The sequence below is a fragment of the Halyomorpha halys genome, unplaced genomic scaffold (genome assembly GCF_000696795.3).
Source record: "Halyomorpha halys isolate HHAL.00 unplaced genomic scaffold, Hhal_1.1 Scaffold126.1, whole genome shotgun sequence".
NCBI lineage: Eukaryota > Metazoa > Arthropoda > Insecta > Hemiptera > Pentatomidae > Halyomorpha > Halyomorpha halys.
In genome coordinates, this window is record NW_027112074.1 from 2461969 (window position 1) to 2484900 (window position 22932).

General features: G+C 29.6%; 1 protein-coding gene across 3 annotated transcripts in view; it reads right to left on the reverse strand.

The window, feature by feature from the left end:
* Positions 1-22932, reverse strand: part of RfC3 (replication factor C subunit RfC3) — a 58334-nt gene that overhangs the window by 32292 nt on the left and 3110 nt on the right. The window contains exon 2 of one of the 3 annotated variants that reach the window (XM_067050035.1): positions 19583-19672. The exons of the other annotated variants lie outside the window; for them this stretch is intronic. The gene's annotated coding sequence lies outside the window, so the exon portion shown is untranslated. The remainder of the gene's footprint in view (positions 1-19582; positions 19673-22932) is intronic. 3 annotated transcript variants of the gene reach the window in all.

The following is a 22932-nucleotide window of genomic DNA, read 5'->3' on the forward strand; positions in this document are numbered from 1 at the left end:
TTTCCTGTATATCAATATTTAATATCATTATATTTTTATATCTCTTTCCTGTATATCAATATTTAATATCATTATATTTTTATATCTCTTTCCTTTTATTACGCGACGTATTTGGAATAGAAATAAAACGGTTAACGGTCACCTCCCCTCCACTCATGTATGCTTCTGATTTTCTGTCATATGTCTCTTTAACTATCAACTTAAACAGTTAGGTGATCCTGATTTGTTATTTACTCATTTATTTTTATTTATCCTTCCTCTTTATTTAATCTCAACTTATTTCTTAATTTTATGGTTTTTAGTGTGTTAAATTTTATTTTCCCATATCTACTTTTCTGTTTTTACATGTTATTGCATCTCCTGTACATTTTTTACCTTACTGTTTACGTAATTTTTTATGTTCTTATCATTGTTTAGTTTATATTGATACTATTTTATTTCTGCTTTTCTTTTATTTGTATACAATTTTCTTTTCACTTATTCTCACATAATTTTAACCCTACCTTAATTTACCTTTTTGTATCTTATTATCATACAAAGTCAAAATGTTCTTAGTTGTTATTGTATTCTTTTACCCTTATGAAGCTCTACAAAGTAGAATGAAACGTCGGAAAATAAATAGTTGAAAACTATTTTTTTATAATTTATTTATTGTTATTTACAACTTTATAAAAATATATACAATAGGTAAATTTGCTGTAGGTGATATAATGACATGATACAAACATGCGAAGAATCTACCCATTGATAGAACTCCAATAACATATCTAAAGGAGGAGATTTCGAGGCCATCTTCTTTTCTAAAGCCTAGGAGGATCATTAGGTAATGAAGCCAGGTTAGAAACAAGTGGGTTTGGATGGTTGGGAAATTTGACTTATTATGGAAGAAATGGTATCTGGTGTTGGCCAAATCGGCAACATTTGTGACAAAGTAAGGAGCATTAAATATTTTAGATTTGAAGGATTGGATTCAGGAGAAATTCGATGGTTTAGTGGAGCCCCGAAGCTCAGCTCCGTATCTCCATATAGGCCTTATAATAGTCATGTAAATCAGTCTTTTGTTATAGTTGTAAACTATTTTTGTTTCTCTTTCAATCGCAACCATAATTCTCTTTCTGCTAACTTCTTCAGAATTTGCAATTATACATTTAACTATTCATATATATAATCTAACCTGCGACTGCGTTTTTTTTTTTGCAGTTGTAATTAAAAAAAACATACTTAACAATCGAAAGTATTTAAACAGTTTCGATGTTTGATAATGTAATGAGAAAGATTACTTAACTTTGGACATATTTTATCATCTCAATTTCATATAGAAAGGTCCCATGAGATAGAGAAAAACATCTACTTATATGTCATATAATTTCAAATGCCCAACTCATAAACGAATTTAATCTCTTAAACCCATTAGGTCCGCTCAAAAATTGGTTATGATATGCTTCAAAGCCTTTTTTTTATCTCTATCAGGTTATTTCTGACATACGAGGATCACTTCAATACCTAAAGAACAATTAAAATTGTATACATTTCAAAGCCATAGAATGAGCAGTGACCTACAACCTGGGAAACCCAACCTCAACCCGAAGACTGAAGCCCAGCAGGACATTCTATTATAAATTTTAATAAATATATAATTAATTCATAGGCACATTTCCTCTATTTTACTTTTTATTATTACTCATTTTATTAATTCATTATTATTATTTTTTTTTTCTATTTTCTTCTCTCGTCCCTTTTTCAAATGAACTTGTTACTTTTTACTATTAGAGGGCAATTTTTAATTTTATTTAAGTGTACCAATATCATTATTTTTGTTATTAATTTTACTTTCCTGTTTTATTTAGAAGTATTATTCTTATCTATTTATTTTTTTTTCTTCTTTTAATAACAACATTGTATATAGTTAGTTTTGTACGAGACTATACCCCCTCTCCCCCATAATATACAGTTAAAAATATATATATATACATAATATAACGGTTATATCAACCATAATATACATATAAATATAAATAATATACATAAAGCATTGTATGATTGTAGCGAGTGATATATTAATCCCTACTAGGCATACAGTCGGAATGATAGTAACCACCGTTCATATCGATTTTGTGGGGAAATTCTAATAAATTACTGAGAAAATGTTGAAATCAAATCATTCACAACTTATAGTGGAGGCTATTGTTCGTGTTCGTTCATATCCCTTCTTTTTTTTTTTTTGTTGTTTTTTTATTCTTATATGCAGATACCGAAATTATGGCCAAACAATTTTTTTGTTTAATATTCATCAAAAGACACAATATCCTTATTGTTCAGCAGTTAATATGCAAGTAAACGTCAGTCGGTCGATAATTGAGGGGTCATCGTAATCTAATGAGTCTATTGAATGAAAATTGTAAATGAATTGAGCTGATTTGGTTAGCTTGACCAAAGAAGTAGCCAAGGAGGGGAGGAGCTTCAGGGAAAACTGCATGCTTTTCTTCCCAAGCATTGTAGGAAACAGATAATGAACTTGAAATTATTATAATTAGCAAGTTATTGAAGCATATTATTAAGAAAATGATAAATTATTTTCTATCTTATTTCTAGTTTTCCTGGAAATAATCCATAGTTAAGAAAAAGCAATCCCGATCGCTTTCATCAGTAATTTTATTGCCAGAACTAAAGGAAAACCAATATAATACCCAATAGTCCTTGATAAACCTTAACACGATCGTTCGGAGACGAGGATGAATTTAATTTTACTTGCCAACTTTCTCAGTTAACTTTCTATTAAATTTAAACAATGGTTAGAATACAGTTAGAAGAAATCTTTTCGTTCTGTGATCCGCAATTTTTATTGTCCGTGATATCTTACAGTTTCCGAAATAACAGGATACACATTAAAATTGAATTCCGAAAAAACAGCTAAACAATTATCAGAAGAAAATCCGTGTTATGCAATGTTAAGACAACATTACCTATCGTCTAACTTTACCTCATTTCATGTTATTACATGCAGTTTCCTAATCAGCAGAAATTAAAATTCCAGAGTAAAACCCGGAAAATATCCCATGGTGTGCAATTACTACATATTCAACCACACCCGTCGCTTAAACTTACCACGTTTTCATTTAATAACCAGCAGTTTCCTAATAAATAAGAAACAAGTAAAATAAAACATCAATATCAGTTAGAAGTATAAGAAAATAAAATTCTAAACATGAATCAGAAAAATAACAGTGATGCACAGTTTTGACATATTCAACTGCAACTATCTCCTCTACCAACTACATTTTGATGTCGTATAATACAGTTTACATATCATTAGAGAACTAGTAAAAAAAAATTATATGAGTAAGAAGTATGAAAAAGAATAAATTGATAAACCGTGTAATGGTTTTTAATTGGCAATTTAAAGGAAAAATGATACTTGATGAATCTGTATGGAACATTACAAGGAAATGACTTGATATTTTTTACAAATATCCCGGACTGACAGACAAAAAAATTATTGTTATCATCTATGCTCGAGAAGAAGAACGAATGACTGCTGAGCTTAGAATTGAGGCTTTTATTTGTTATTATAAGTAACAACTTACATCTTCTAAGCCCATGGAACTAACACTAGTTCGTAATATATATTTTTAAAAAAATATATTTATTGAAATTTACAACTATATGATATAATACAGTAAATTTGATCATAGTTAAAATGGAGTGTTACAGGCGTGTAGATAAGCAACACATTGGTACCACTCTCATGACATTTCGCATTAGCAGGTCTCGTGGCTAATCTTCTTTTCAGGTGCCTCGGAGGATTGTCATAAATGGACGAGGATGAAGGATAGAAACTATGGGGTTTGAGTGGTTAGGGAGTTTATAATAGAAGGAGTGATAACTGGTTCGAGCTAGAGCTCGTAATAATAACTTTTGAAAACTTACTATCTGCAAGAGATGTATCTCACTAGCAAATTTATTGATGGGAAAGATGGTGATAGCTAATTAAAATAATCGTTGCAATTATGTGTATTATTTTTATTTATTTCAACCTTAATGAATTAAAAAGATTTTTTCGGTAGCTTTTTTCATGATTTTCTTTTTAAATAATGATTATCAAGATTATTTTACCATAATTTTAATTTATAATCAATAGGTCTAACCTTTAGACAAGAAAAATTCCACTCTGTACAAAACACTTATAAGGCCAGTCGTCGCATACGATGGAGAAACTTCGACCCTGAGCAATAAAAGCATTAATCTGCTAGACAGGTTTGAAAGGGTAATTGTGAGGAGAACCTTAGGGCCCGTATGCGAGAATGGTAATTGGTGAAGAAGGAACAATGGTGAGCTTTTTGGACTCTATAAGGAATGTAGCAAGTCCTCGTACATAAGGATACAGAGGCTTAAATGGCTTGGCCATGTAATGAGGATGAGGGAGGAAAGAGTGGCTCATAAACTGTACAGATACGTTCCGGATGGTGTGCGGCAGCGTGGTAGGCCGAAGGGCCGATGGAGGGATGCTGTGAGGCGGGATCTGCGACAACTGAGGATCCCAATTACCCTTACAGAAGATAGAGAAAGATGGTTGGCCAAGGGCAGCTTCATGCGTCTGTTGTGCCAGTAAACGAAGATGTCTAACCTTTGACTAAGTGAATATTTTCCTATCTTCAGGAACACCATAACAATTTTTAACAAATATATTTTCATTCGACATCAAGTCCTAAAAACATTTTTCAGTTTAATTCTGAGTAATAAATTCATTATATAATTACATATTTAATTGACTAATCACATAATTAGTCTTTTAATTACGAAATTAATTATATAACTACTTAATAAATTTTATAATTAATTAATTATTTGTAAAAAGATAGGAATTGATGTAATTTTATTTTTTACTATTTTTTTTTTTTTTATAGTTTCCGAAGACGGCTTGTTAGCCGAAACATCGGACATATTGATTTTAAATTAAAATTATGTTGAAATAATCCTCCCTTTGATTATTAAACAAATATATCTTCCCCTAAAATAAATTACGTATGTGATTTTTTTATACTAAACATTTCTAAAACCATTACATAAAAATGAAGAAACATTCTAACTTCTTATTAAAGAAAAATTCCATCTCTCGTAATGAAGTAACCACCTTACCAACAATTATGATTAATTATGTAACTTATTACATCGAACTTTAACATTATGATAGTATCGATAGCGGTCATTTGATATTATTGAGCGATCGATCTATCGGCTAATGTTAGTAACAATAGTACCCGGATCTGAGGTACTGCTGTCTTTTTTTTCCCTTTTCCTACTTAATAGCGGAGGAACAAGCAGTAAGTCAAGTGAGAACGCTTCGAGATGTAGCTACGCAATTACTTCAATAATCAGGAAACTAAACTAAACAATTGCGTAAAAAAATGTTCCATGCAAGAATACACAATAATCGCACAAGTTGCGTCACATTAATCACAGTATTATCGATTTTTATAGTTGATTCTTTTTTGTTTTTTTTACATCTATGGTATTTCCTACTTTGAATACTAACGAAGTACTATGTACAACACATGTAAACTGTTATGTACAATCGCAATGCAAAAGCAGGCTGTAAAGTGGTAATGTCATTGGCAAAAGGGTGGGTCCTCGGATTGGAGTTGGGGAATATTTAAAACTAATTTAAGGGCAAAACTTTCTTTAGTTTTATCTTAATCTTTTGTTCATAAACCCTTATTATTTCAAACTTCACTTTAACTGGTTAATGATTAATAATTATAGAGCTACCAATGGGTAGTTTCTCTACTTATCATACCATTACAATCTAACATCAAATTTGCTGGATGTATTTTTATATAATTACAGTTGTAAATGTCAATAAATAAAAAATTCAATAAATTTTTCATGCAACTGTCCATTCTCAAGATCTATATATATTATCTAAAATATATAAAATAAAAGAAGATGGGTGGGATTAAAAGAAATTAAGTATTTATTTATTATTAATTACTATTTGAATTCTTTTGACCCCATCTTCCTTTCATGTATTACATATGATCAATCAACGATCTTCCAATAAAATATATTAGGTAATATTGTGAAAAATTCTTCCTATTAATGCTTTTATTTCATACACATATTTTCATCAACGTTTCGGCAATCTTCTCCTATCTTCAGGATCAATAATCAGAAATAATTTTACCACGTTGTAAAATAAACAACAGTGAGCTTGCACATTGCTTAAAAAGCAATTTAATTTAAAAAATGCATAACATTTTTTTTATCTTATCAGTAGTTACATTTTCTTCTCTTTTTTTTGGTTTTTTAAGCTTTTATTTTTAAAATGCTTTGGTTTTGAAAAAAAACTCATAGTAGAACATTAAAGGAAGCTATCAGTACAACACACTATTTTAAAAATACTATTAATTATACTGATACAAAAAACTTAAATATAAATTATGCAGATATAATCAACACATTACAATTACAGTAGCCACCGATTCGGCCGGTACCATACTAACATATGATGACGCAATGCATTAAAAACTACATTGGTTAATCGGGGACCTATACTCTTACACAACGCCAGACCTCATGTTTCACGACAGACAGTAGGGGTATTCACGATGTGTAGTTTAACATGTTAAACCGCGTTAAATGGAAAAAGTTATGTTAAATGAAGAAATATTTACTTCTTTTACCATATTAAAACAGAGAATGACGTCATGTAACAGAATGCAGTCCATCTGCACCATTTTGTTTGTTGTGTTAGGTTACTTGCTATTTTGTGTTTGATTGTCTTAGTATTGTTTTGGACTTTTTAGACAGGGCAATCGGAAGTCAAACTTTCACACTTCTACTTTTCACTTACTTTAGGCATGTTGTAATAAATTACTGTAATCAAAACTTAGAAGTAAACAATAACAAGAAGTTTTTGGATGGAAAAGTTACTAAACAAGTTGCTTAGAAAATCCGCTAGGAGCTCTTATGCATTAAACATTTAACATAGCCTTAAATAGGGCTGCTCACAATCCTATACTTATAACAATTAACATAGCAAAACATTTTAAATTTAACACAATATCATGAATACCACTAGTGAAGAAAGTAAACCAGCTGTGTTAAAAAGTTCTTTCAGTCTCACCTTCAGTCACCTGACTTATCTCCTATAGATTTCCTTCTGTTCATAAATGTGGATTTCCTTAAGGGTGAAATTTTTGCAAATTATTCTCAGATCAAAAACGCCTTTTCAGACTTCATTTCTTCACAAAACCCTGAATTTTTCAGTTCTGAGATTGAAAAGTTGATAATACGTTGGGAAAATGATAGTAAATATTTTGAATAAAAATGTTTGGATTTCCTAAAGTTGTTTTACTAAATAATATTTTCAGCGAAAACCACCCAATACCATTGGTAGATTCACATCACATTTACTTCTTGTAAATTTATTTAGTACAGTTGTTAATTTTAAAAAAAAATCTTTATAGGCGTTTTCGTTATTGAGATAAAGTGATCGTTAAGTCTCAGTTTTGTTACAGAGATTTAATTTTCTATTTAAAAAACATTATTTCAATCAAAAATGTTTATTAGCAAAATAAGCTTACTAATGGCGGCTCTCCTGTGAGAAATTATTAATGTGCTATAAGGCTGGGTTAAAATAATTCCGACTCTAAATCGTTTTAAAAGAATATTTCTGAAACTAAGAGGAGGGTGATTAAAACTTTTTTAGGGTTGACTCCACACTAATATTACTATAAAATATGCTTTGTTACTATAATAGCGAAGTGTAGATGGAATAGATACAACTAGGTACTAGCTATTAGATAATGCTGACTGTGGTAATGCAAGCCACAACTCGGTGTCCTTGGGTGTTCTTTAAATCTCTTCTTCGTGGTATAATAACTGCTTATTGGTCTTCATCCAGTGCTCTCTCTCTCTACTGTACTCCAAGTGTAATAATAGTTTATCGTTTTTTAATTTATTTTTATTATTCTATATTCTTACTCGAACCAGGAACTGGAGATCCAATGGAACGTAACCCGTACAAAGTAAGACTAGAATAAATCTTATTATTAGGTTTTAGAAATTTATTTTTTAATTATTATTAATTCACTGTATAAATAATTCATGATAGTACTCGTGGTTTGGAGCAATTACTAAATTCAGAGCCTCTGTAGGCGAGAAGTTCGGCTTGGTAAAAAAAAATAACAATACGTCTTTTCTAAGGAGGCCGTAAAAGTTGAATCATTGATAGACGTTAAATAGAAATCTACTTTGATTGTCGTTGTTCCAAGCCACATTTATATTGTTAGTTTTCGAGAGTATTTCCTCTTTGGATTTGATTTTACGGTGTGCATTTAGAAACTTTTCTTGCCTATAAGTCTACTTAGTCGTCTCGGCTCAACAGACTCTGATTAAACAAAAACCTGTTGGAACATAGGTTGCAATATTACGATTTATTATTTATAATTACTTTTTAAGAATTTTGTGATTTACAAGTAGAGGACGGTATGTGTTTCCCAGACTTTGATAGAAACTATTATTATTTTTTCTTGATTTTTGTTTGTGAATCTAGGACTTAAAATGTTTAAAAAAAAATCTGCAATTTTACAAAGCCAAAACAGCATTTATTTTTTGTGTGAATTGCAGGAAAGAAATTGGAATGTAAGACATATTAATTGTTAAAGAAGAAGAAAATGGATTAATCTTTTAACGATTAGTGTTTTAATATCGTGACTTAATAGTGCAATTAAATCAAATTTCAATTTCAAAGATTAGTTTTGTTTTTTATTAGGTACAGATTTTTAATTCCTTTTTTTAGTTACTGGATCCAGGATTAATTTTTGAATCTTTTAGTACAAGAGCCAAGAGAAGAAAAAAAGCAGTTATCTCACCCCAATTTTTGATTATTTTAATGAAAGCTATGTATAATTAATAGTCAAAATTGATAAGTCTGCCAAGTATAGATTGTGGGAATAAAAAATGGTGGCTGTTTCAAAGCGATAAAAAAAACTAATTTTTCATTCGGAGCTCTATATCTTAAAAAGTAGGAACAACACAAGAAAATCTATGAGAACGTCATTTAAAGAAAAGTAAATTTTCTGAAATATGAGCCCTAATAGAGTTATTTACCCTCTATAGTTTTCGAGATATAGCTTTTTAAAAAGCAACATTTCATAAAAATGTTGTATGGGACATACTGAAAGATCAGTAGTTAGTGATTTTATTTTGAAAAACTTATATCTCAAAAACCATTTGATTTACAGATGTCTATTAGCACTCAAATTAAAGCTAGTTTAATAAGCTATAAAGTAGTTTATGACCTTTACCTTCTTAGGAGTAATAGCTTACATGAAATTTGCTAAAATAAATTGATTTATAGTTGTTCGGACAATTTTTCATTTGCCAAATTCAAATTCATATGTGAATATTATAAAAACTACTACCCCTACAAAGATAAGTGTCATAAACTACTTTATAGTAAGTTAAATTTCCTTTATTTTGAGTGTTGGCAGACATATGTGCGTCTAATGGATTTAGAGATATATTTTTCAAAAATCCAACATTTAACACGAACAACTAGAAATTAGCATTTTGTGAGTTCATTTTGTCAAATATCATAAAAACTACTACTCCTAGAAAGATAGAGATAATATACTATTTTGTAGTAAATTTAACTATCTTTCATTTGAGCGCTGCCAGATATCTTTACGTCCAATGGTTTCTGAAATGAAGTTTTTCATAAATCAAACATATTGTCCGAACAACTATAAATCAATTTATTTTAGCAAATATCATGAAAATTACTATTCCTACGAAGGTAAAGGTCATAAACTTCTGTATAGTCCATTAAACTAGCTTTAATTTGAGTGTTAATAGACATCCTTACGTCGCATAGTTCCTGAGATATAGAATTCTCAAAATAAATTAACTAACTACTAACCTTTCAGTAGATTTTTAAGAAATTTTGCTTTTTAAAAAGCTATATCTCGAGAACTATTGGACGTAAATAGCTCTTTTAGAGCTTATATTTCAGTAAATTTACTCTTCTTTAAATAATGTTCTCTTAAATTTTCTAGTGTTGTTGGTAGTTTTTAAGATATAGAACTCCGAATGAAAAATTAGTGATTTTTAAGGTTTTGAAACAGGCGCCATTTTTTATTCCCCCTACCTATACTTGGTAGAATCATTGATTATGACTATTAATTATACCTAGTTTTCATTAAAGTAATAAAAAATTGGGGTGAGATAACTGCCTTCTTTTCTCCCCGGCTCTTGTACTATCAGTAAAGGTGCACAACTGAGAAGCGTCGGTCGATATTAATTAAACTTCATGAACCAGTGTTGATGAATTTAAATATTATTTAATATTAGATAGTTCTAATCCTCAATTTATGTAAAATTAAGCCTGTTATTAATAGATTGTCCTTAAGGAATGCCGAATTGGACGAAACATATTTTTAAAGAAATAAAGATTGTTTTGAGATTTAACTTAGATACAATTTATTTTATTTAAACAATCATAATCAATCTCATGAAAGTGAAAAAATTATATATAAAAAAAATTAAGATCTAACATATAAAATCGTTGAAGATAATGGAGAGTGACGAAAAACACATAAATATACTAAATTTATTAATAAATGTTTACGGATTTCCATTGCTGTTATGACAATAATCAGTTTATAATTTTATTACTGAAAAATAAACCAAAATTTACATAACACTTGTGTCAAGAGCAAGGTCATACATAGTAATAAAAAAAAGTTTTCATCGTGTTTAGAAAAAAAAATTACCAACACTAAGCTAAGAATATATGTGAATCGTTGATTCGGTGCCATATGAATAAAAAAGTAATAAAAACTGTACTTCTATTTTCTTATTCTATTCTCAACTTGGTGTTGATAGTTTTTGTTCAAACCAGCAAGAAAACTATTGTTGCATGATATTTACTGTGTTTGGCCTTCCTGTTGACTCAAGTGCTATGTAAATTTTGGCTCAGAACCGAAAAAGTGTTTTAACAATGGGGTCAAAATCCTTCAAGAGTATTTTCACATTGAGTTTGATTTTATGATATGCATTTAGAAACTTTTGTTCACTATAAGCTTCACATTTTATGGGACTATTGAGCCGAGAGGAGTAAGGGGTAAGCTTAGAGGTAAAAAACTTTTATAAATGCATGCCATAAAATCAAACCCAAAGTGGAAAAATTATTTCAACAATGGAGCCAAAATCCTTTCAAGAGACTCCATTGTAGAAATAATTTTTCGGAGCTGAACCAAAATTTACATATCACTTGAGTCAACAGCTAGACCAAACATAGTAACACAGAAAAAAAAAAACGGTTTCTTCCTAGTTAGAAAAAAAAAAATCGATAAAAAGCTAAGAATATATATGAAACGTAGTTGTGGTGCTACAAGAATAAAAACGTAATAAAAAGAGTGTATTCATGAAAAAGAAAAAGATTTTTAAAAATGAATAGCAATCCTATTCACTAAAATGTAAAATAATTAATATAAATATGAAATTACTTCTATATTCGAATTCTATCCATTTATATTCTCTGCTTGGCGTTTATATATATATTTTTTTCAAAGCAGTAAGAAAAGTATTTTTTGCTTGATATTTACTGTTTTGGTCTCACTGTTGACTCAGGTTCTATGTGAATTTTGGCTCAGCTCCGAAAAATTATTTTAACAATGGAGTCAAAATCCTTTCAAGAGTATTTACACTTTGGATTTGATTTTATGATATGCATTTAGAAACTTTTGTTCACTATAAGCTTCACATTTTTTGGGACTATTGATCCGAGTAAGGAGTAAGCTTATAGGTAAAAAAAGTTTTCTAAATGCATGGCATAAATTAAACTCTAGGTGGAAATACTCTCGAAAGGATTTGGACCCCATTGTTGTAGGAATTTTTCGGAGCTGAGGCAAAATTTATATAGCACTTGAGTAAACATCTAGTTCAAACATAGTAACACAAATAAAAAAACGGTTTCTTCCGGGTTGAAAAAAAATTTATGGACATAAAGCTAAGAATAAATGTGAAACATAGTCGTGGTGCTATAACGATAAAAACGTAATAAAAAGAGTAATAAATAAATGTAAAATAATTAATATTCATGTGTAATTACTTCTATATTCGAATTCTATTCATTTATATTCTCAGCTTGGCGTTTATATATATTTTTTTTTTTCAAACCAGTAAGAAAACTATTTTTTGCTCGATATTTACTGTTTTGGTCTCACTGTTGACTCAGGTTCTAAATTTTGGCTCAGCCCCGGAAAATTATTTTAACAATGGAGTCAAAATCCTTTCAATAGTATTTACACTTTGGGTTTGATTTTATGGTAAGAATTTAGAAAAGTTTGTTACCTATAAGCTTACCCCTTACTCTTCTTGGCTCAATGGTTCCATAAAATCTGAATATATACTATGCTCAAAAACACGTTTTCGCGGTAAATTATCTAGTTAGTATAATGCCTTGGTTTCCAATATGTAGAAGCCGGGAAACAACTAACAAGGGATGGCTTCGTGATCACCGATTTCAATAAAATTATTTTGGTGATACTAGACACGAATACGAGGGTTTCGTATTTATATTACGAATTATCGGGTTATATATTTATAACGGGTTGAAAGCACTGGCTTATAGTTTATGCTTGAAGTCATTTTTGTTAAAAGCTTGCTTTCTATAGAAATGTAATCAATGAATCTTACTTTAGCTAATAATCCAAGAGCCAAATTAGCTTTGGTCCCTTCTATTAAACAGATTATACAACTGACATCCCAACATTGTCCTTTCCAGATATATCGACGGCATATGTGTACTATCATGCATCATACATAGTAATGAGCCATCCATTTAAACCACATATTCTCCCTTGAAGAATGGTGTAAAAACAGGAGGATTAAAATAAATTCCAACACATCGACTTTAATCTTCGCCGCAAAATTATAACTTCCTACCCTACTGTATCCTTTAATAATACTCCACTTATTCCTGTTGAACAGTTCCGCTATCTAGTACAACATCTCATAAAAGACTCATTTACATAATTAGGCCTATTCAGGCTCCACTAAACATTCGAATTCCAATCCTTACAATTAAAAATCCTTCGTAAGTTTCTTAATGCTCCTTACTTCAGCAAATAAAATCATTCACCAGGACATCAATTTTTCATATGTTGCAAATTTAGCCAGAATCAGATAACAATCCTTTCATTATAAAGTTCCTAACCACCCGAACACTAGGCGTCTGAGAAAAGATGGCCTCGAGAACTTCCCAAGAAATATTATTGTAGTTCCATCAATGAGCATATTCTCCACAAAACTGTATCATACATTGTAATATAACTCATCACATTTATTTGTAGCTTATATTTTTAATAAAGTATTGAATATGAATAAATAAATTATAAAAAAAAAACAATAAGTACAAATTAATTTTGAAGAAAGCATCTGTTCAAAATTCTATTCGATTAATTTAGCTAAATAATAGTATCAAGTCCAATACCTTCATGTAATATAAAAATAGCAAAGTCAAATATCATTAACAGTTGTGTATATAATGTATCCCTAGACAGTATCTTGATCATGGAATGCATAGTCTATGTTGAATTGAATCGGTTTGGAATCTACATGAGCTATAAGCATTACGAGTATTAATTTATAATTATTTGTGTAAACTTAAAGTAATTTAAAAAATTACTTTAAGTACTTTAAACAACCTGTTATTGAATTTAAAAGGTTGTTTAAAGTACTTAAAGTAATTTAAAAAATATAAATATACCTATTATAACACCCATTATTGACCATTTAGCATAGTTTCAGTAGTTATAGTTCACTTGTTGAAGACAGAAATGGAAATGTCTGGACGGAATGTTGACACAGTTGCTATCTTTTAGCTTTATTGTTTGGATATTCCTGTCACCTTTGCTTATCTTGTTTTCTGCACAATTCACTGTGAGGTTTTGTAATAAATGCCATTGTCTTAGTTTTAATTGACCCTTTTCCGTCTCAAACATCTAAACAGACCTCAAGAAATTTCATTTTATAAGATTTCTATACAATTAATTCTTTGTGTTGAGCAGACGAAATAAATTTGAGCTCGTTCTATTTAAAAACAAATATACTTATACAGATAGAATGTGAGTAGCGTACTGACAAACAGTGAAAAAAACACTAAGAAATTTTATTCAGGAGATCGGAAATACCGTTTTTTATTACAGTGGCTAAAATTAAATAGTGAACACCCAACCAAAGGTTTAATTAAGTTTTATGGTCGCGTGGTCCGAATTATTTACTGGACCTGGCCGTGTTCGAAACACGAAATAAGTGCTTTCAGTAGAAGACGTTTTTTATTAAGAAGGTACTTTTCAATTCTGAGACATTTCATTATTGAGAAATTTCTTGCTGTTTTTAACAAAAGAACTTGGGATATAGGATGAAACCTGACGGAAACAATATCTAAATAATTTTGAGAAAAAATGGATCTTGTCATGCTTGTAACTAAGCTACTCATATAATACAAATAAATTAATTTTTTGAGAAATAGTAAAAATTATACAGCAGATTGTAAAAAATAATTTTTTGTTTAATTTAACAATAATAAGAATAATTACAGTTTTTAGTTCTATAAATTTAACAAGAAAATAAATAAAATATTTCTAACTCACTATACCTCAATATTATTTTTATTAATCTACATATAGCACCATTTTCAAGCTATTTAACTCCTATAAATTCTTTATTTTTCCCCTATACATTAGTGTATTATGAATTAGTGTCTTATGGATTAAATTGTACATTTGTCCATTTTAGTTTTAATCTTCATTCCTGAAAGGAAATTAATGTTAGGTATTTTCTTAACGTCAAAATTAATTTTTATGGATTATGATTAAAACATAAAAGGATAAACACACACAGAATTTGCAGACTATTATATAAAACGGACTATAGAGTACAAAACGTATAATTTTAAACGAGATTACTAACGATGTTGATATATGATGGGTTAAATTTAACCAATTAATTAAATAAATAATTATTCATTTTAGTAGTTCTTAATTAAATTGTTAGTATTATCCCTTGAGATCAATTCATATTATACTTATCTAGCTTAAAAATTATATAGCCCCCACAACGCCCAAATAGTCAAAATTGTAATAATTACAATTCATCTATGTCAATCATTTTTATGTGTTATTTTGGCACTGATCGATAGATGTCATCTGGGTGGACCATATTGGATGTAATTTTTTTAAATGAATAAAATAAAAAATATACCCTTGGTGGTTACTAAAGTACTAATTAACAAAGGTGGGAGTGTCAAAATTTATTTCTCGAGACCGCCAAGAAATAAATATCTGCTTCAGGTGGGAATCGAACCCACAACATTCCGCACGGCCTTCACGTCCTTTAGTGCATGCATAAGTGTTCAATCCAAAATCTAAGCGCACACGTGCAGTTCGCTTACGCATGCGCAAACGTATTTTCCTTCATAAATATATACTTCGAAAACGGTACATCTGATCATTCAACATTCAGCTAAAAGCTGGAGGCAAGTTGGGAATTCATGCATTTGTCAAATTTATCAGGTTCTATTACTTTAGCGTAAACGTATTTTCCTTGGAATGGCTATATTTCTAAAGCGCTTCATGCATTTTGGCCCAAATTTGGAGAAAAGTTTATTTAATATTGAAATGTAGGTAGGTAATCATATACCTACCTTTCCAGTAGAAATTGTGAGGATGCTATAAGCAAACATTTTCCTTTACACTCGAGAAAGGTTCGATTATGATCAAATTTGGGGTTTGTTGTAGATATGGTAATAAATTTGACTATTTGTTTTTTGGTTTATCCATACGAAAAACTAATATTCTGTGTACAGCTTTGTTTCAACAACGGCTCTTCCCTTACAATGTATTCTTAAACTAGAAATTTCGTTGGGGGTATAAACTAACACAAATAAGTTGAAAAAACCTGCTTAATAGTGCCAACGTTTCGGCCAGAATTTTAGCCTTCATGAGGGCTAAGAACAAAGAACAAGATTACAACCAATGAATACAAAAAAAAATAATAAGAGAAAATATGAACAGAATGAAAAATAATAAAAATAAAGTTATGAAAGAAGTTGAAAATAAAACTTATATATAGGTAATTAAATATCTAAGTAAAATAACATACCTTTAAACCTTCCTTAATTATGTTATTTTACTTAGATATTTAATTACCTATTTTTCACTTCTTTCATCACTTTATTTTTATAAATTTTCATTCTGTATAAATTATTTACAATAATAATTCTGTTTATATTTTCTCTTTTTATTTTTTTGTATTAATTGGTTGTTATCTTGTTTTTAGTTTTTAGCCCTGATGAAGGGAGAAATTAAATACTAAACTTATTTGTGTTACTCGTATATTCTGACCGCACTACCAATTAGTAATTACGTACATAATCGAGAAATATGTAGAAAAAAAGATATTTCCCAGAAAAAGAACCCTTCATCAAATAAAATAAAGTGATGTAAAAGAAGAAAGAAATAGTATGGTACCTATCCTTGGCAGAGTTTTATATATTTTTTATATTATCTAGTGATATTTGACGAAATAATATTTGCGGTAAGACATCCGTGTAGTTGTTGACCAAGATAAATGGCAGAAGATATGATTTTTTTTTTTTTGAAAAATTTTAAATGTTTCAAATTTAAATTTGTCACGCTAGCATATTTTAGCATGTGACATATAGAAGAGTGGGGGTTGAACAAATATTTTTCAGTGTAATGACAATGTGTTCATTACAATTTCCTTTCCAACGTGGTACATTTCATCACAGACCAGTTTTTATGAACACTCCATAGGTGAGATTATTTAACTATTTATGTATACAAAGTTAGTTTTACATTTTTTTTGTAAAATTAGTTACTAATAGGAGATTCTCGTCGCAAAGCTTAAAGTTTTCTAAAAATCAGTTAGTCTAAGTTATCGTCTCATCAATTCAGGCACAAAGATAAAAATATTTAAAAATTTGGTGTGGTCCGCGTGTCGTACAACTTATAGTAAAAGAGCCGGGAAGAAAAAAAGGCAGTTATTTCACCCCAAGTTTTAATTACTTTAATGAAAATTATGTATAATTACCCGTCAAAACTGATGAGTCTGCCAAGTATAGGTAGGGGGAATAAAAAATAACGACTATTTCAAAACATTAATTTTTCATTCGGAGCTCTATATCTTAAAATAAGCTCTACTACTCCAAGGACGATTAACGTCATAAACCACTCCATAGCTCATTAAACTAGCTACAATTTGAGTGCTTACTGAAGTCTGCACGTCAAATGGTTTTTGAGATATTGATTTTTCAATATAAATTCACTAACTACTGATCATTCAGTATGTTCTGTACAACATTTTGATGAAATATTGCTTTTTACAAAGCTGTATCTCGAGAACTATTGAACGTAAATAGCTCTATTAGGGCTTACAGTTTAGTAAATTTACTATAATTTAAATGATATTCTCTTAGATTTTCTATTGTTATTGGTAGTTTTAAAGATATAGAGCTCCGAATGAAAAATTAATTATTTTTAACGTTTTGAAAAAGCCGCCATTTTTTTCCCCTCTATGTATACTTGGCAGACTCTAGAGAAATATTTTTTCAAAAATCCAACATTTAACACGAACAACTAGAAATTAACATTTTGTGAGTTTATTTCGTCAAATATAAGTATAAATATAAAAACTACTACTCCTACAAAGATAAACATTATTAACTATTTGGTAGTAAATTTAACTAGCTTTAATTTGAGCGCTGACAGACATCGGTACGTCCAATGATTTCTGAAATAAAGTTTTTCATAAATTAAATTTATTGTCCGAACAACTATAAATTAATTTAGTAAATATCATGAAAACTACCATTCCTATGAAGGTAAAGATTATATAGTCCATTAAACTAGCTTTAATTTGAGTGCTAATAGACATCTGTACGTCACATAGTTCCTGAGATATAGATTTCTCGATATAAATTAACTAACTACTAATCTTTTAATTTAAGAAATTTTACTTTTAAAAAAGCTATATCTCGCGAACTATTGGAAATAAATAGCTCTTTTAGGGCTTATACTTCAGCAAATTTACTCTTCTTTAAATAATGCTCTCTTAGATTTTTTAGTGTTGTTGGTAGTTTTTTAAGATATAGAGCTCCGAATGAAAAATCTATGTTTTTTTAAGGTTTTGAAGCAGCCGCTATTTTTTAACCCCTCTACGTATACCTGGCGGACTCATCAATTTTGACTAGTAATTATACATAGTTTTTATTAAAGTAAACAAAAATTGGGGTGTAATAACTGCTTTTTTCTCCTCTTGGGCTCTTGTACTATTACTTTCTCAGTTTTTGAGAAGATTAATAAGCTCGTGTTGAAGTTGTCCTATTTTAGTGATTTATGAAAAAAAATCTAAAAACAAGGGAAGGTTAAAAAAAAATTCTATTTTTCTGTTACTATAAAACTTCGTATCTCAATGCTCCTCAAGGTAAAAATAACGAATATAAATATTGTTCCTTCCAAGAATACAAGTTTAACAAAATCGTATTGCGATCGAGAAAGATCGCTTTGTCTCGGCTTTTCCCGTTCTAATTGGATGTTTCTATTTTTCATTTTTTCCCCCTTCATACAATTCTTTGATATCCCATAGTGTATTATTGCTAAAAATGAATATGGTTTATTTTATTTTTTTAATAAACAAAATTAAAGGTACTTTTTAAGGATTTTTTTTTAATTGAGTAGTTAAATCTTGTCAGACTATTTAAATGATGGCACAGCTTATCTGGGGTTAAGTACCACTTAATTGTACATTGGTTCATCGAGTTTAGTTAACATTTTTGAGAAAATCAAGAAAATGTGAATAATCGACTTTAACAAAAAAGTTGCTGCAACATCCCCAACATATTTATGGCATGATAAATATGTAATTTAGGTTTCAATGGACTTTTTGATTTTTGAGCTAGGCTGTTCACAATTAGATCATTTTACTAGACTTGCTTATTTGGACTCATAACGTATATTTACGTCAAAACTTCCAAATTTTTCGTTATAGCAATACTTACTATTACTATATATTTTATATATATGTAAGTGGCAGCAAAAATACCTGTGAGAGTAACAGTGAGTTATTATTAAGAGTTCAAAATGATCAGTTTAGGTAGGTATAAAAATAATTATCAATTTGTATTCTAGATGAGTTTCAATTACTAATAATTTTTCTTTCCGTTAAGTACACCTAACATATTTAGATGTAAGAAATAACGATGGCTCACTGACTCAAGGCCTCCCAAGCCATTTTATCCTAGATTTTACTAAAGTCTATTCATACGATATTCTCTGCCTATCCCAGCTTTCCAGGCTTAACAAACCTTTCAATATTCGTGAAGAGGTCGTAAATTTCCACATTGCATTGAGCTGAAGATTATTCGCAATATTTTTCTCTCAATAATGAAGTATCTACTTACGTTAGCAAACACACAAGCTTCGAATTCAAGTGAGGATTCGACGTATTAGCATTTTGTAGAATCTCAGTTTGGTTTTATTAACAATGTACTTACTTTTGAAAAGTTGAATCAACCTGTGGCGGTGAAGCTTCACAGTACAAAAGACCTTAACGTGATAGAAGCTTCACTTCTGCCATCTTTATTCTTGAAAACCCAATAAAAAAGTAAATATGTTAGTACAATTTTAAGAACTTCAGACTTATTAACAAGAAAAATTTATCAATATTAATAATTATATTTCAGATTTTTTTTAATGATTCAATAAATCTTAGGGTACTCCTCGCTGTCAGTCGAAATAACAGTAAAACTAAACATACACTTCGATTGATTGTGATGGATTCTTATAATCGATTACGTAGAAAATTTTGAAATCGAACCATTCAAAAAATTTGATTTGGAGGGGGGCACTGATAAAGTGGAGGGGAGACTCATATCATGCGTTTCACTTTTATATTGCAGCTAAAATCCAAAATAATTCCCAAAAAAGCTTTTTGTGTTCCCTATTTTGATAGCGAATTGAAAGAGATATACAAGATCTTAACTTTGCGGATTCTCATATACAAGTAAGCGTTATTCGGAGAGTATGGATCTTCGTGATTGACTCAGTCTAGCTTTTGCAATCATGTCTGTCATTTTGAGTTCATGCTCTCTTCAACACGTTGGCTATTCTACTACGAGTTAACTAGTAGTTTACGAATTCTTTAATCTCCTAATTTTTTACTTGTCATATTTATAGAGCTACTATGAAATCGTAAACATAGTCTAATATGCTACACTAACAACTAACCGTTAAAACTACGAGATAAGAAACAAATAAGATAACAAAAACCTAGGCAGGAGTGTAAACTATGAGCTATTTTTTCGTGTTAAAAAAAGTCTACCCAATACATAGGTAATTATAGCTTCCCCACCATTTGTACTGGATAGGTATATGATTACTAACCTATATTTCACGGAATAAGAATATTTTTTAATTTTGAATAAATTTGAATTGTCGTTTGGGAATTAAATCTAAGGAGGAAGCCGTGTTTGTCAAGGAAAATACTCATGTGCAAAATTCTGTGACTTTGCTTTGCAAAATATCATGAAAATTACTACTTCTACGAAGATAAACGTACTAAACTACTTTATAGTTTGATATGAGGTCTCACAGGTTTAATATGAGTTCTAACAGACACCTGTGCGTCTGATAGTTCCTGAAATGTAGTTTTTTATAAACCAAATTTGTTTTCCGAACAACGAGATACCAACATTTTGTGAATTTATTTTAGCAAATATCATGAAAACTATTACTCTTGCGAAAATACTTGTTATAAACTACTTTATAGAACATTAAACTGGCTATAATTCGAATGCTGGCAGACATTTGTACGTTTAATATTTCCTGAGATATAGTTTTTCATAAATCAAAACCTTGGTCCGAACATTTTTCATTTTAATGTAATTAATTCCGAAATTAATATTTTTATAATTCGAATGCTGGCAGACATTTGTACGTTTAATATTTCCTGAGATATAGTTTTTCATAAATCAAAACCTTGGTCCGAACATTTTTCATTTTAATGTAATTAATTCCGAAATTAATATTTTTTACTTAATTATGACAAATATGAAAACTAGTACTTTTATGAAGATAAATATTAAATATTACTTTATAGTACATTCAATATACTTTAATTTTATTGTTAACAGAAGTCTGTACGAATCAGAACTTCTAAGTTCTAGTTTTCCGAAAATTAATTCACAATTTAAAAAAAATCAAAAATTATTTTTTTTATTTCGCCAATTAATGTTACTTTTTTATTTTTTTTACACAGATTTAATAATGAGTTTTTTTTTTCTAGTTTACTTACACTTTCTGTAATATTTTATTTACAGCGTAAGGCTCTGTTTTGAAAAAGCAGGTATTATATAGGCGAACTTTACCAAATTAAAAGAAATAAGTAGCTATTAGAAACCTGGTTAGATTATCTAAAACTATTATTCTATACATTTTTTGTAATAAAATTGATCGTAAGACTGTGATTGAAGAGCAGAGTGGAAAAAGTGGGAACTTATTTCACGATTTTGAAAATATTCCTTGATCGAATTCTAATGACATGACAGTCGTTTGACCCCGTATTTGAATGCTCTAAATTTTATAAAATAATATTTTTTAATAATTTAGTTTTTGAATTATTATAGAAGTATTTAGAGTGTAGCGCTTAATACTTAATAGCTAACCACTGAAATTTGGGCAAACTTATTTCTTCTTATTACAGGCAGAATTCATTGATTAAAACAGTTTTCAGCTTTGGCTGAATTATTTTCAATCAAAATCCTAATTTTACTGGACTAAATTGCACTTTAAATTGCAGTTCCGTGAATCTTGCGTTTCAGCACGGGGGAATGCAGTTGATGCAATCTGATAAAATCGACCATTTAGATACTAAACCGCTCAACCTATGAAAATTTAATTAATTAACACAAATTTGATTGCAGATAGACAGATACGGTACTAAATTTGTTCTTTGATGTCTGAAACTTCTATTGCATTTTATAAGAAATTTCTTAGTCCAAAAACATGTACGAGATTTAGTCGTAAATATTTATATCCATTCGATCCCCTCTGGGCTTTTTAATAAGGGGTGAATAGAATTCCACTTGGAATGGCGATGTAAAGTTAGTAATGAAGTTAAGGAAGTTGGCAACAAGTTAAAAATGCAAGACATTTTATAGTAATAGAGAGAACCGAATTCAATCACTTTGTATTTTTAATTAGTTGCTAGTTATGGTGATTATTTGATGCTATTTGTGCTTTATTGTCTTGACCTTTAGTAGAATCATTAATGTCAGTTATTAAAGTCAGGAAAAATGAATTGTGGAATTGATTTTTTTAATTGTAATTTTAGTGATTTCTTCATGTAAGTATCTGTAGCGTTGTATAATTCCTTTTGATAATTATACAACGCTACAATGAAATAAAGGGCATTTTAATGCCACCATTTCTTCGGTGGTTTGAAAATCCAATGTCTTGACGATTTGAATCTTTGGTCAAGAAGAGAAAACTCTTTAATAATATAACCTCCCTGACAATCGACAAAACACTGGAAGTCTGCGATCGCTGCGCTTGCAGAAGCCATACTGAACAATGAGCAAAGATTTCATCTTATTTTATACCATTCGACGCACCGTGCCAATTAGAGGATTATATTCCACGACCCTATCATGTATAATTAAACAAAATGCCTTCGTATTCGATGGAAATGCAAACTTCGATTCAAATTCTAATCATACATCTACAGGTCCACTTTTTATGGATTCAGATTGTTTCGAGCAATCTATTACAATCAAAGGTGTTTTTTCTTTAAAGTTTTGTAAAGAAGACAAAGGTTGCGTTTGTCCGCCATAATAAGAATTTTGAA